Genomic DNA, 13,421 nt, shown 5'->3' on the forward strand with positions numbered 1-13,421 from the left:
AGTAATAAACAAAATGATGTTGTGAACAGACTTGCTGCTCCCACCTCCCAAACTAATCAGAATGACATTTGACAATGGATTTACCAGTTTCCAATTGATGTTACATTTGCTAACACAGCACAAGTTGAACAGCATAGGAACTGTACTCAGGAACAAAGCAGAAATTCCAAATGAAGTGTTGCAATTTCAGAACAGAATTATATAGTACAATCTTTGGATTTCAGAAAGATTTACATTGGCCTCATATATGGCAAAGAAAAGCAAACTTACTGCTGATGTCAACACTGCACCATGGTGGAAATATTGATAGGGAAACCTTGACAAAACAGAAGCCTGAGATGGAGGCTTTCTACAACAAAACCAAAGGCGGGGCACATGTTGATGAGGAGTTATGCAGCGACTATGAAGTCACTCAAAACACAAAGCACTGGCCAATGGTTTTGTTTTACTCATTCCTAAACATGTGTTGCATAAATAGTTTGATAGTTTACAAAGAAAATAACAAGTGCAAAATACCACGGAGAAATTTTCTCAGAGGATTGGGACTGGAACTCATAAGAGATCATTTACAGCAGAGGAAAAACAAAGTGTTTCTGTCCAGGGAACCAAGCAAAAAAATTGTGGAACACAGTGGTGAGCTGACAGGTGAACAGGCAGGTGCAGCATCACCAAGAGCTACTTTGGCAACAGGAAAACCAAAAGGATGTCAACTGTGCCCTACAGGAAAGGACAGGAAAACAAAACACACATGCTATCGTGTAAGCGATACTTGTGTATGGAACATGCAGTTTTCATGTGTGAGGACTGCCTTGGATGCGACAGTTAAAGCAAAGATGATTATTTTTGTGGTAGACTTTTGTTTGTGTTTAGGTTGTAGTTCACATAGGTTTTTATTTCTTAGGTTTTTTATGCAAGTAAACAGCTGATGTGAAAATGTTGATGTCTATGCTAAGCACTCATTAAATATTTGATATTTTATTTTATTGCTGTCTTATTTACCTGCTAAGTGCATGTTATACAAAACAGTAGGAAGATCCTGACAAAACAAGAAGACAAGAGAGGTGACAAGAATGGCCTGTCACACAGGAAAGGAAAGCTAAACACATGTAAGCGAGTTGTGTGCATGGAACATGCAGTTGTCCTGTGTGAGGACTGCCTTGGGTGACAACTGAAGCGAAGCTTACTTTTGCTGTAGAGTTCTATTGGTATTTTCATTGTAGTTCATTGAGGAATTTACTTCTGATGTTGTAAGCAAGTATACAGCTGATGGGAAAATGTTGGTCTATTCTAAGTGGACTTAAATACTAAAGAGTTTAATACTTTATTTTACTGATATTCTATGTTCCTGTTAACGACACACTGTATAAAATAATAAGAACCTCCTGAAAAACAGCAAGACCAGCGAGATGTCAAGTATGTCCTACAAAAAGGACAGGAAAGCAAAGCATGTGTCCTGTCAAGTAAGTGGTACATGTGTACGGAACGTGCTGCTGTAATGTATGCAGACTGCCTTAGGTGTGAAAATTGAAGTAAAGATTTTTGGGGGGAGGGTAAAGCGCTATTGGTATTTTCATTGTAGTTCATATATGAATTTGTGTTGTTCTTTTTTAGACTCTACACCAAAAAAACTGTCAATGTTGAAAATTTTGATGCTTTCTTATTTCAATAAATAATAAAAATTTGGTGCTTTATTTTTTTATTTTTTCCTGCTAAGTACTCATTGTTTAATATAATAAAACTCAACTTAAAATTAAACTTAATAATTTATCAATAGAAATGTTCTATGGCTGGGGATTTAGCTCAGTGGTTCCGCTGCCTGCCTCAAAAGGGCAAGGACCCAAGTTTGAGACCTGGTACCAAAAAAAAAAAAAAAAGAAAAGAAAAGAAATATTCTAAAGAATAAACGTGGGTCTGAGAAACCCACATTTCTGCCTTTATGACAAGATTAGTGTTATGCTCCTTGGGATAACGCATCTCATTTTACAGATTCTACCAGTATATACATTTTAAAAATCTATTGGACTTTAGATTTTTAAAAATTCTTTGTCAGTTCATATTAATTATAAAGAAGTTCTTGGGCTGGGGATTTAACTCTGTGATACCGCTGGCTGCCTCACAAGCAGAAGGTCCCCAGTTTGATCCCCGGTACCAAAAAAAAAAAAAAAAATCCCACAAAAATGCATACAACAGACATTCATCATATGCAGTCTTCAAATTCTTTTGACACTGAGATCATTTAATTTTCTCCTATAAGGTATATTTTAATAATAGACTTTAATCTAATGATTAATCATTCTTATGTTCCTGGGGGGGAAAGTCACTTGTTTAGGTCAATACAGCACAGATTTTAACATGTCAACTTTTTCCCCCTGTGCTGGGAATCGAACCCAGGGCCTGTACATGCAAGATCATGCCCTACTACTGAGCTACACCCCAGAACGTCCGCACTTGATTAATAATTTTTGCAATTATATACATGAAGACAGTGGAAACAATACTTTTCTTGGGAAAGTGTGGGCTCCCTTCACGAGCAGGGTAGAGGCCATTTGAAAGAAAAGAGTCTAAAAAGACACTAGAGTGCCAGGAGGCTGAGGAAGGAGGGTTATCCTGAGTTCGAGGCCAGCCTGGGCTACACAAGGTCTCAAAAATCCAAACAAATAAATAGACACGTGAAATGCTTCACCATCCTGGAGGAAGAAAGAAAAACATGCCTATGTCTCCACCTATTAGGTTTTAATTGAAAAAATTCAAACCTGCTGGAAGTTACAAGGGACATACAGTGAACACCCGTGTTAGCTTTCCAACACTATAGCACATATCTGAGCTAATCTACTAATAAAGAGAAATTATCTTACTTCTAAAAATATACGTGATGAGCTTAGCCTTCGATTTCCTTTACACTCGGTCCTGGGTTCCAGGCAGCCCGCTGAACCGAAGACGCGGCCGTATTTGCAGGTTCCTTCCGCAGCGGCCTCGCCCGGCGGAAAGCTGGCTACAGCGCGCGCTCCGGCCGGGGCCGCTCTCCTCCGGCCTTCCCCCTCGGCGCTCACGGCTCCGGGACCCTTGTTCCGTCCAGGTCGCACCTCAGCTTTGCCCGCGGCTGGGAGCCCCGAGTGGCCAAGGCCAGCCAGAAAAATCCACAGCGGGCGCCCGCGCGCGACGGCAGAGCTCGCGCGGAAGGTCCGGAGGGGACGCGGTGGTTCCCCCGGCCGTCCTCGGAGCTGAAGCCGCGAAGACACGCACATTCAGGTTCCGCGTGGCACAGCGTCTCGAACCGGGACCGCATTTCTCCGCTTCAGTCCTCAAACTCCCGCCCGCGGTGAGCCCCGGGACGCAGCGGCGTCCTCTGCGCGGCGCCGGCCCCCGCCGCCCTTCCTCGCTCTGTCGCCAGGGGGCGCGCCGAGCCCGCCCTTCCTCCGGAGCCCGGGCCCCGCAGGGCCTCCGCGCGCGGTTCTCGGCCCGGGTCGCGGCAGCCCCCCGCCTCCAGGCGCCCGTCCCTTCCCGCCCTGCCTGCAGGCGGCCGGCGCGGGGACTCGGCTCCGCTCGCCGTCCTCTCCGAGTCCTCACGGTCCTGGCCGGGGCTGCTCGAGGCGGGCCGGCGGCGTCACAGCCATAGGTGCATTTCGCGCCCCTCTTAGCGTACGGGGGTGTAGCTCAGTGGTAGAGCGCGTGCTTAGCATGCACGAGGCCCCGGGTTCAATCCCCGGCACCTCCACTTTTTCATCCTCGGGCGAAACACAAACGGAAGACGAAGCCGACTCTTTTGCCTCCTGGCCAGCGGGAGAGAACGGGAACGCCGCCGAGCACGCGCGCGCAAGCACACGCAGCCCGGAGCCGGCTCTGACGGGCGCGCGCCGTGAGCGAGCACGGGGACTCCCTTCCCCGGCAGCAGTGTGGAATGACAAGGATTTAGGGGGTCGTGGCACGAATATTATCCTAGCACCGACGGTGCAATTTTAGGTTAACAAGAGCTCTCCTGAAAATTTCAAAATGCCAATTTTTTTTTTAGACAAGGTCTCACTACGTAGTTCAGGGCCTAGCGAACTCGCCGCGGTCCTCCTGCCTCAGCCTCCCAGGTTCTGGAAGGACAGGCCGCCACACCCGACCCGAAAATGCTAGTTTTTAAAAGCACGAATTTGTTACTATTTGCTCAGTTTTAGGAATGTTTTAATGGGGGAATGTTAACAGTTTCACGATAAAGTGGAATTCTTTAAGTGGCTCGTGAAGGCAGAGCCCCTGCCGCGGCTGCGCGCTGACAGCTCCGCCCGGCGCAGGCGGGACCGGCCCGCGGGAGGTTCCGATGGCGTCACGCGCCAGGCTTCGGAACGGAAACCTCCGAGCCACTCAGCAGCTGTGCAGCTGTATTTTTAACGATATTGAAACATGTTCAGTTTTTCAAATATTTGACTGCTGACTGAGATCCGTTTGTAAATATCCAAACGGTCCCTGAGGTGGGAAATTGAAGCCTAACCACAGCTTTAGTTTTTAGGGGGAGGAGTCATAATAGGACTTTTAGAAAAGATTCAGCTACCCATAAAGCTTCTTGGATAATATTTTACTAATAATTTTGAAAAAATCACAAGAATTTGTGACATTATTTGTGCTTTCATTCATATACGCCGGAGACTCCATTTCAATACGCGTGTTACAACGCCATATACAATGGCTGCAAAGTTGTCCGGGACATTTTCTAGCTTTAGAATTGCGGTCAATATTCATAATTGATTTATTTGGGGGCTGTCGATTTTCCTCTAATAAATGCTCGGTATCTGCCCAAGGCAGCGAAAGAGCCCTGCGGTTTTCTCGGTGTAGCCGCGCCAGGCGAGGTAAGGCGGCAGGGAGGACCCCGCGCGACCCGGGGGGCGCCGGCCCAGCCGCGGACACAGTGACGCTCAACAAGTGGCTTCGCGAGCCACCGCGTGCGGCGGGGGGTGTAGCTCAGTGGTAGAGCGCGTGCTTAGCATGCACGAGGTCCTGGGTTCAATCCCCAGTACCTCCACTTGCTTTTCTTTCCTTAAACTCCCAGTTACAACACTGGAGCTCCCTTCGGATAGAAAACCGGGAGATCTTGTGGGCCTCTGCGGTTGGTGGGCTGGTGAGAAACCCGGCAATAACACTACTTCCTGTCAGCTGATTACTTATGATCATTTTAGGGAATCTTCTGATATCAAGAGTAATGATTACATAACAACAAAAGACCAGATACATAAGCAAGATACATCATGTGCAGATACAAGCACCCAATGATAAATGTAAACGTATTGTATACCTAAAATGTACCAATAAAATAATTTAAAGAGAAAAAAACCCCAGATATAAAGCACAACTAGCAGAGTTTTAGTCAGCAGAGGTTGCTAGAATTCCAATGTGTAAAAAGTTCTTCCCTTCCATTAATTTTCCACGTACCCTACTATTTCCTTTTCCCCCTGGCAGGGATCGAACTCAGGTCCTTATACTCTCGAGGCAGGTGGTAGAACCACTGAGGAAATCTCCAGTCCAACACCCTTGTTTTCAAAGGAGTACTATTCACCATGAAACATGAGTCGCTTAAACTATGAAACAGTGCGCTATTCAAAATTAGCTGTAAATGCGTGTGTGCTAAGCAAATCAAGTGATACCATTTTTGTAAAGCTGTTCACATGAATAATAAATACTATTGATGAGAAAAAAAAGAGAGAAAGAAAACCCAGAGATAAATCTTTTAGAGTTGAGGGAGGGGGAGAAAGAAATTCTGCAACGGAATCTAAAATATGTTTTTCCAGAAAATCTCAGGTCTTTCGTGTATTTACTTACTTGTCCCGGCCCGCGGGTAAGTCAACGGAGACCCTAGAGGGGGAGCGAGGATGAGAGGGGACAGGGGACACGAGAGATGGAGACAAGACAGGTTTCTGATCAAGTCTCGTTTATTGCAGAAGCTGTTACAACATATATACCGTAGGGCTAGAGGGGAGGAGCAAGAGGAGGGTACTGGGGCTACTTCCTTGTTGCCGGGTAGATTTGCAGCAGGCCCGGATATGTCCGTAAAAGGCACTCAAGAGTTCTAGCGGGGGGGCAAGGCCCCCCACAGGTCCTCCCTTTAAAATTATAATTTTAGAAAGGCGTCAGGAGAGCCAAGCCTGCGGGGGCTGAGCCTGTCTTGGGTCAGAGCAACACACGGGTCTGCACCGTGCACCTTACCCGTCATCGGTTAACCAGAGAATCAAGGCTCTGGCACCTGTCTTAGGCGGCACACGAGGGCTCTCTCATTGCATGGCACGCTTGCTCAGTTGCCCGTCATTGGCTTGCCAGCCCACTCACCAGGTGGGGCGAGAACACTTCGCCATGGCAAGGACCTAATCGATGGTCCGACATTCGTCCTGGTCAGCCATTGCCAATCTATTATAGTAGACCTGTATGGGCGCTGTTTTTATTGCCTCTATCTGGGCTCTAAGAAAGGCCATGATTTTGTTATAAAGTACGGGCCCTAAAGAAATGAGCAAGAGTAGACCCAATAAGGGTCCCAGCAAAGGGAGGAGATAAGGGAGGAAACCATTGAGGCCAGTCCAGAGGGGATTTTGAGTGAATTTTTGTCGTCATCTGTTTAAATCTTCCTGAAGTTCGCGAATTTTTCCCCTGACGATCCCAGATTTGTTGGCATAAAAACAGCAATGTTCATTTAAGGCTAGACTGTGAATAAGAGAGTTAAGCTACCCTGATTAAGCTTTTGAAGATAACCAATGTGGACATGCTACAATAACATATTCAGAACTTAACCAATATGAACGTTTTGTAACAACATATTTAGTGCTTAAATATCAAGGACAACCAATACAATCAATTTATAACATATTTAGATAATATTCATTGTGATATGTCTCCCATAAGATTATATAATATAAAATTTACTAGGGGGTCCCTTTAATGAATTAAGACCAGAATAATCATTTTCTGGGTGGCCACTTCTATATTCATCAAAGGGAGTTCCCATCTATAATCGTTTTGACAAACAATTAAGAATATATATCTTTTTATTTTATAACTGTTAATTGTAATTTGATTGTTGCGTGTGGGTAACAATGCACGTCACTTTCATAAAATAAATTTCAGTGGTACTTTGATCAATTAACAACCTGGGAAGAAAAGCATGTCTTTAGTTTAATAATATTATCTATAAGTCAATTTAACAATAGGCGAATATCCTTTGAAGAGGAAGGAACATATTGAGCTCAACTGTACAAACACAAACAACAGACAATAGACAAACATATAAGACAGTGTGTAAAATTAGGGTGCACCCAAATATAACTAGCCAAATTGAATTATACTATACTCTTGATGATTATTAGATTGTAATTGTAGGTGCCATTGTTAACTGGTTAAGATTGGACAACGTCAGGTCATCGGCATCATCAGCACACCTATCAACTTGTTTTACTAGGCGTTCTGGGAGCCACCTGGCTGACTTCATTTCCTTGGAGTAAATACACACCGATCCTCAGCCCCAGATAAGTACAGGATCCGGCCCGTGCCATGAGTGGTCCAGGGGGTCTTTCCATATCACCGAGGCAAATTGTCGTTGCGTCTCTGGTTGCCAGAAACGATTGGCTGCAGATAAACCTTTGGCATCCAAATTTAAGAAGTTAAGAATAAATAGTGCATGTGATATCAGATTTCTAGGAGACCCCTTAGTAGGATACCATTCCCCCTTTTTTATTTTGTCTAAAGTAATTTTAAGTGTGAGATTAGCCCTTTCTATAATGCCTTGTCCCTGTGGATTATATGGGATTCCCGTTATATGTGTTATTGTAAATTGTTTGTAAAATTTGGAGAAGCCAGAGCTGATATAGCCAGGACCATTATCTGTTTTAATTTGTTGTGGGCAGCCAAGCACTGAGAAGGCAGTGAGGAGATGAGCAATGACGTGTTTAGTAGCTTCCCCAGATTGCAGGGTGGCAAATATGAATCCACTATATGTATTAATGTTGACATGTATATATTTAAGATTTCCAAATTTAGGGTAATGTGTGATGTCCATTTGCCATAGGGCATTTGGAATCAAGCCACGAGGATTAACTCCCAGATGAGGTGTAGGAAGGTGCAGAGTGCACGTAGGGCAGGCCTTAACAATTTGTCTAGCTTGTTCTCTAGTAAGCTTATACATAAGGCGAAGCGTGTGAGCATTAAGATGATGGAATTGGTGTGCCTTCTGTGCTTGGTCAATCGGACTGGGGGCATCAGTATTTATTGAATAGGCAAAAGCCTGAGGTCTTGTGGCTAGGTCTGCTAAGCGGTTGCCCTCTGCAAGTGGGCCGGGTAGGTTAGAGTGGGCTCGAAGGTGCCCAATGAAAAAGGATTTGGATCGTTTTCTGATTAGATCTTGTAATTGGAGGAAAAGACCACCAGTCTGAGAGGCAAGTTTGATCAGTCCACATGTTTCTAATAAGGGAACAGATTGGGCAATGTAAGCACTGTCAGTAAAGAGATTAAAAGCTCAGGCAGGAAATGCGGTAAAGACCGCTATGACTGCCTGGAGCTCGGTTAACTGGGCCGAAGAGTGGGCGGTTTGGAACTGGACAATGTTATCATCCCACACATAGGCAGCCATTCCAGTGGAAGAACCGTCTGTAAAAACGGGTAGAGCCTCTGGCAGAGGAAAGCAAGAAGTGATCTTCGGGAAAATGAAGTCATGTCTGTTGGCAAAGTCAATAAGTTTGCTGGGAGGATAGTGGTTGTCCAATAACCCTGAATAAGAAGCAAGAGCAATTGGGCAGGAATCGGTGGTTTGTATAAGCCAATCGACCTGGTCCTTAGGGTAGGGTTGGATAATGACATCAGGTTCTTTTCCAAAGTACATCTTTCCATGGTCTCTGCCCAAGATAACTAGGTCTGCAACTGCAACATAATAGGGGTAAAAGACCCGCTTAGGGGAAACTGGGAGATGAACCCACAAAAGGGGAGCGGTTTGCCAAAAGACAGCAGTGGGAGAGAGGGAGGTTTTGCAGATGATATACTGTAAAGGAGAGTTATAATCCATAAAATTAATTGTTTGATTTTGAATGGCTTGTTCCACTGTACTGATGGCTTTGCGCCCCTCGGCAGTGAGCTGTCGAGGTGAAGTAGGGTGGTTATCACCTTGTAGGGTATCATAGAGAGGCTTCAGGTCATGTTTAGTGAGCTTTAAATAGGGCATAAGCCAATTAATGTCTCCTAGCAATTTTTGGAAGTCATTTAAAGTCTTAAGACCGTCCAGCCGCAAGGTAAGCTTTTGGGAGGAAATGTGACGTCCCTTCATCTGAAATCCAAGGTAGTTATAAGGGTCTTTTAGTTGAACCTTATCAGGGGCAATCTGGAGGCCATGAGATTCAAGTGCCCGTCGAAGGTCAGCATAACAAGCTAAAACCTCACTTCCTAATTGCCCCGCTACAAGGATATCATCCATGTAATGGATAATATACATTTGAGGCCAATTGTCTCGGGTGGATTGGAGTGCCGCGGCTACAAATGACTGGCACAGGGTGGGACTATTGGCCATGCCTTGGGGCAGAACCAGCCACTGAAAGCGCTGCATTGGGGTACAGAAATTGGTCGCTGGAAGGCTAAATGCGAAGCGTTTTTGATCAGCAGGATGTAAGGGAATGGTGAAAAAGCAATCCTTTAAATCAATAATAATCTTGTAATACCCAAGGGGAATGGCTACCGGCGAAGGGAGACCAGGTTGTAAAGCTCCCATGAGTACCATGGTTTTATTAACTGCTCTAAGATCTTGTAAGAGTCTCCATTTTTCCGACCGTTTTTTAATGACAAAAATGGGAGTATTCCAAGGGGAGTGGCTAGGAATAATATGGCCAGCATGAAGCTGTTCCTGCACCAACTGTTGAGCTGCTGACAATTTCTCCTTAGAGAGGGGCCACTGATCGACCCACACTGGATCATCTGAGAGCCAGGTAATCTTTTCAGCATGGGCCGCAGGAGTGTCAATGGCCCCTATGGAAAATGGCCTAGCCCTGCCCGAGGGGGCCGAGGGACAGGCTCAATGGGGTGAGTAAGGTTTGTAGGGTGTTTCCCCAGTCCCGTTCCTGGAATGTACCCATTTTTAAACATCTGCATAGTGACAATTTCATTGGGGCTGGAAATAATTATCCCCATTTGTGATAGTAAGTCTCTTCCCCATAGATTAATAGGTAACCCTGAAATGATATAAGGTTGAATGGTGCCCTGATTACCATCTTGGTCTCTCCAGGTCAGATCTTTGGCACTTTGTTTAGGATTTTCACTCTGACCTATACCCCCGAGATGGGTGAGGGTGTCTTTTAATGGCCATGCCTGAGGCCAATCCTCTCCCTTTATGATAGTTACATCGGCACCAGTGTCAACCAGCCCAGAAAATTGTCTCCCATCTAACCACAAGGTCACGAGAGGCTTTTGTGCTGAAAGTATCTCTGACCAGTAAACATCAGATGAGCCGAATCCCTGGCTGCCTCGGGCGTTGTTTAGAGCCTTATTAGAGGTAGAGAGAAGGGGAAGGAGTAGCAATTGAGCAAATCTTTGGCCTGATTGAATGGTATTAATAACTTTGGGAGAAGAAACCATAACTTTAATTTCCCCAGAGTAGTCATTATCTATCACTCCTGGGTAAACCAACAGCCCATTTATGGTACTACTGCTTCGGCCTATTACGAGGCCAAAAGTCTCTCTAGGTAAGGGTCCAAAGACTCCTGTGGCGAGGGCCTGGACTCCCATTTCTGGGGTCAATACTGTGTGGGTGGTGGCACTGAGGTCCAATCCGGCACTTCCTTTTGTGGCTCTGATGAGGTCTGAAATGGATTGCTGTTTATTGGAGCAAAATTGAGCGCCCCGTAAATTTGTTTGGAGTTGGGGGCCTGGGGCTGGCCCCCTTTCCCGTTTCCCGAATTCGAATCCTTAAGAGGGGGAAGGGGTCGGCCCTGGGCATCAGTTTTGGATCGGCACTCACTCGCCCAATGCCTCCCCCGATTACATCGGGGGCAGGGCCCGGGGGGCGGAGCATTGGGGCCCTGCATTTTAGCGGTCGGGCATTCTCTAGCAAAATGGCCGGTGGCCCCACACCGGAAACACTTATTGCCGACGTGGCGTTGCAAAAATTGTTTGACTGTGAAGCCTTGCATGGCGGCCGCCATGGCAAGGCCCTGTTGGTAGGCGGCCCCAATCTCAGAACAAAGGCGAATGTAGCCGGAAAGGTCAGTTTTCTTTTTATAGGGGCGGATAGCGGCCTGACAGCCGGCATTGGCGTTCTCAAAAGCAAGCTGTTTAACAAAATCTGTCCCTGTCTCCGCGCTCCCAAAAATCCGGCCTGCCGCCGTGAGAAGGCGGTGGACAAAGTCCGCAAATGGCTCGTCTGGGCCCTGCCGAATGTTAGTGAGGGAGGCACTCACGTCTCCTTTGGAGGGGAGCTTTTTCCAGGCCCTAGTGGCGGCGGTCTGAATCTGGGCATATAACCCCGCATCAAATTGTATTTGTTGGTCGTTGGCGGCGTAGGCCCCCTCCCCAAGGAGCATGTCAAGCACCCATCCATTCCCCGCCTGAGCATTGCGCCTAGCAGTTTCTCGGCAATTTTTAACATATTTAGATTTCCATAATAAATAATCACCTCCTGTAAGGGTGGCGCGGGCCAGAGTCTGCCAATCAATTGGGGTGAGCCAATTTTTTGCCACCGATTTAAAAATGGCCATGGTGTAAGGTGCAGTGGCCCCTTATTGAGCTGCAGCCGTTTTAAATTTTTTAATGACCTTAAAATCAAAACCACTGTGGTGTCTTCACGCCTGTCTCTGTGCGTCAGTAGTTTTAGTTACGGGAAAGGCTTCCGCATTTTTAAGTTTCAGGGATACTCCCGACCCGGATGGCACCCTAGGGGCCGCCCCTCTAACGGGGGGTCGTGGCTTAAGTTTGTCTTCTCTACGGACATTTTTATGGGCTTTGCCTGTTCTTAAGCCTTCAAGCTGGGTAGTAAGTTCTTGGTGTTCCTTTTCTAACCTTATCTGTTCTTTTAGAAATTCTATTTTGTCCCGGAGTTCCTTTTGGGGATCAACAACAGGACATGCCAGAGTGGGAGTGTCGGGGCCTGAAGAGATATAAGGAGGGGGATATCCGGAGTCGCCCCACAATGCTCCCCCCGCGGGCTCCTCCGACCCGGAGCCCTCTTGGGGCGGATCTGGGGGCGGAGGCGGGCCACGATAGGCTTGAAGGGAGGGATATAGGGGCGGAACCTTCCGCGAGGGTGGGGCTGTCCTAGAGGCGGCGGCGGAAAGCAAGGAAGCAGGGGTTCGGCGAGGCCCTGCCCTACAGGGCTTGGCAGGGTTCGTGGCCGTTTGGGGTTGGTCCGAAGGGACGTCATGTCCGTCGGGGGCGGGATCGTCGTCACTGTCAAAGGACATCAAGTCCTCTTCTTTGTCTGACAAAGAAGTCGTGGTCTCAACGGGCCTGGGCCCCGGCGCCATATTGGCCCGGGAGACTGCGTCAGAATCACTGGCGGGTGTCAGCCCCTTACCATCTCGGAGAGCTACCTCCCCAGCCTGTATAGCCTGCGCCACCAGTGGATCCCTCGCTTTATGAGAAATAATATCATTAATCAAATTCCAATATGAGAACGCCGCAATAGGGACCTTCCCGGGTCCGCAAGTGGCATAATAATCCTGGAGAGCTTCTCCCACCTTTTTCCATCTCTGTTCGTCAATGGTTCCCTCAGCAGGGAACCAGGGACAGAGATCTTTAATATAATCAAAAAATCTTAACAACTGTTTGACTGTAACCTTTACCCCTCGTGCCTGTAATGTCTTCTTGAGACCTTGCACAAACAATTCGTGCTGACTAATGCCCTGTCCCGTAATCGCTGCTCAACTTACCGAGGTGCAAAAAGACGGCAGGTCCACGTCAATTGCAAGCCTCTCCCGTGTCGAGTGTGCTCTTTGTTCCTCAATCTTAATCTTAGGGCCCCTGAGCAGCGTCCTTCACTGGATCCCCCGTTCTCTGGCCGCACGTTGGGCGCCACTTGTCCCGGCCCGCGGGTAAGTCAACGGAGACCCTAGAGGGGGAGCGAGGATGAGAGGGGACAGGGGACACGAGAGATGGAGACAAGACAGGTTTCTGATCAAGTCTCGTTTATTGCAGAAGCTGTTACAACATATATACCGTAGGGCTAGAGGGGAGGAGCAAGAGGAGGGTACTGGGGCTACTTCCTTGTTGCCGGGTAGATTTGCAGCAGGCCCGGATATGTCCGTAAAAGGCACTCAAGAGTTCTAGCGGGGGGACAAGGCCCCCCACACTTACTATTATTATTTTTTTAACAGTCCCACTCTGTAGTTCGGGCTGGCCTCAAATCACAAGGATCTTCCTGCCTCTTCCTCCTCAGTGCTGAAATTACAGGCTTGTGCCACTACGCCAGGCTCTCAAGTGATCTAATTTGATTT

The 13,421-nt window shown here is 47.0% G+C and overlaps 1 long non-coding RNA gene and 2 other non-coding genes across 3 annotated transcripts; 2 read left to right on the plus strand and 1 right to left on the minus strand.

Annotated features, from left to right (window-relative positions):
* Positions 1 to 3,643: 3,643 nt before the first annotated feature.
* Trnaa-agc (transfer RNA alanine (anticodon AGC)) lies at positions 3,644 to 3,715 on the plus strand. Its single transcript has one exon. It is a non-coding gene; the product is annotated as a tRNA-Ala (tRNA).
* A 1,212-nt stretch (positions 3,716 to 4,927) lies between these two features.
* On the plus strand, positions 4,928 to 4,999 carry Trnaa-agc (transfer RNA alanine (anticodon AGC)). The gene has a single exon. It is a non-coding gene; the product is annotated as a tRNA-Ala (tRNA).
* Positions 5,000 to 5,885: 886 nt separating this feature from the next.
* On the minus strand, positions 5,886 to 13,268 carry LOC147826136 (uncharacterized). The gene is made up of 2 exons (XR_015439054.1): positions 12,858 to 13,268; positions 5,886 to 7,596 (listed from the first exon to the last, which is right to left on the minus strand). It is a non-coding gene; the product is annotated as an uncharacterized LOC147826136 (long non-coding RNA).
* Between the last annotated feature and the right edge of the window lie 153 nt (positions 13,269 to 13,421).

This window comes from Heterocephalus glaber, unplaced genomic scaffold, assembly GCF_053883595.1.
Source record: "Heterocephalus glaber isolate CG9 unplaced genomic scaffold, H.glaber_assembly_v1.0 deba00001472, whole genome shotgun sequence".
Classification (NCBI taxonomy): Eukaryota; Metazoa; Chordata; class Mammalia; order Rodentia; family Bathyergidae; genus Heterocephalus; species Heterocephalus glaber.